The sequence below is a fragment of the Micropterus dolomieu genome, linkage group LG23 (genome assembly GCF_021292245.1).
Source record: "Micropterus dolomieu isolate WLL.071019.BEF.003 ecotype Adirondacks linkage group LG23, ASM2129224v1, whole genome shotgun sequence".
NCBI lineage: Eukaryota > Metazoa > Chordata > Actinopteri > Centrarchiformes > Centrarchidae > Micropterus > Micropterus dolomieu.
The window spans coordinates 15,900,888-15,903,048 of NC_060172.1; the positions used below are offsets into that span (position 1 = coordinate 15,900,888).

The following is a 2,161-nucleotide window of genomic DNA, read 5'->3' on the forward strand; positions in this document are numbered from 1 at the left end:
TTTTTTTTTTCCCCCCCCCCCCCCCCCCCCCCCCCCCCCCCCCGTGCTGTCAGCCATTGATTTCCCTGGCCTGATCTAATCCTGGGTTCACATAGCTGAGCATTAATTAGAAAGGGAGATGCGGCGGGAGAGAGAACAAGACAGAGCCGGTGTTACACACACCGAAGGCTTAAAAGCCGCACGTTCAAAGTTGGATCAAGGGCGGGTAGAGAGAAAGAGATGTACAGAATTCCTGAGTCAATCTGTTTTTATTTTATTTGCGTTCTCCAAACCTCAGGGTCTCCCATAATCTGCATTTGGTAATCAAATCTGTAGTTTCTCTATGCCAACGCCCCTTTTCTCACTTTCCTCTCTTTACATTGCTGGTTTTTTTAACCACTCCTGCTCTCCCTGTCTAGGTGCAGGTCGCCTGGATCTGAAACCGCTGTATCTATCACTTTGGAATGAAGCTCTCATCAAGCCCTTGCTGTAAAGAGCACTAGGTCTCTTTCTGCTTTTATGGAAACTTGATTGAAGAGAGTTGAAAGGACCTGTCAGCCTGCTTGGGGAAAGAAGGGCAGAGGAGCTCCTGCTCGCCACTCACCATCTGGAGAAACTCACACCCAGCTATTTCTTTCCCCTGTTGAGTCTGTGTGGCTTTGCTTCCATCTACTGGGCAGAGGGTGAACTGCTGGAAAGAGGGGTAGAGGGGGCAACAGTGTCTAAAATAGTTTGTGTCTTGCATCAGTAAGAGTTTATTATTATATCAGTGACAGGACCATTGTAATGAGTTACTGACTTGTGACACTTATTGCTGAGTTCTGTGAACAACCAAGTCAGCCATCTCCTCACTATCTTTCACTCACAGCTCGCTCAGTGATCCTTCCACACAAACCCACCACAGCTCGCCCTATAACTGAATGTTGTCCCAAAGATGTTTAAACATTTTTCGTGCATGCTAATGGTGTAAAGAATGCATTTACATAAGAACGAAGAAGGATTTTTCTTGATTCTGACTCAATTCACCCATGAGAAAACCTGATTTTTGTAACTGGATTATGTTATGGTTTTATTTTTCATTATTGTCATTTCTTTTTAAAAACAAATAGTACGACCCTGCTGCAGCTCACAGCGCAGTTACTGAAGCTGTTAACTATGACCAACTAAGATAAACACACTTTGTAATTTTCAGCCTATTTACTCAAAATAATATGAAATCCTGTAAAATTGGCAGTCAAGCCAACTAACCTTGGTCAAGGTCACTGACTGAAATCCTGATAAATGTAGCAGATCAGAGTGGGTTGGAGCATTCACTTTGAGTTTGAAATTGAAGTGTAGTCATCTTACATATTGCTGGCAGCAACCATGTGAACAATTCAACCTTTAGACAAATGCATCATATCAAAATATAAGAGGACTTAAAACTGGTGGCAATTCAAAGCCAGATACTAAATGTCCACCCACAAGTAAAAACATATATTACTGGGGTTTTTTTTTAATACTAATGTTTTTGTCAGCTGTTTACCAATTAATGTTTCTGCTCTTCATGTACTGGTCACATGGACTGAGCTTTTGTGTTTTCAGTCAAAATTTTTGAATCCCTGGCCTGTTTTTGATTACTGTTGAATAATGAAATCTTCAATCTAATTTCCTGTGCAATCATTACACCATTAATGTGCACCAAAACACATCCTGTGTCTCTGTTAAGTGTACTTGTTGGGATACTGACGTCAACACAATTTGCCAATAAAAATGAGATGTCCTCTCTTTTGAGGTCCTCTTAGAGCACGCAATGTGTGAACTGTTGTAACATGTATGCTTTCAGAAACAACTTCACAATTTAATGGAAATAAAGATCCCACACTAGTAAAGTGTAATGTCTATCGTCTCTGCCCAGGAACAAAGGCAGTCAGATTCAGATTCTAATAAATCGTTGAGTTATAGCAAAGACAATATTCCATAACTATGATGAGAAGATTATGACAATCAAAGGTTGTTAGCCCTTGTGCTGTTATATTGCTTGTAAATAAAACGCTTCAGACGGGAAATGAATTCGCTTCACATTTGCGCTCATAACGATGAGGATAAATTGTTAAGTGTGGCGTGGCAGCCTGTGGGCCAAAGCACAATGAGCACTTTCACATGGGTTTTCTGGTTGGCAGCAGCTGTCTTCTGCCAATTA

At 41.2% G+C, this 2,161-nt stretch overlaps 1 long non-coding RNA gene across 1 annotated transcript in view; it reads left to right on the top strand.

Annotated features, from left to right (window-relative positions):
- The window catches only part of LOC123964001, a 4,206-nt gene extending 2,426 nt beyond the window's left edge, over positions 1 to 1,780 (top strand). Inside the window, exon 2 of the long non-coding RNA XR_006823309.1 lies at positions 399 to 1,780. This is a non-coding gene — a long non-coding RNA (uncharacterized LOC123964001). The remainder of the gene's footprint in view (positions 1 to 398) is intronic.
- The last annotated feature ends 381 nt before the right edge of the window (positions 1,781 to 2,161 follow it).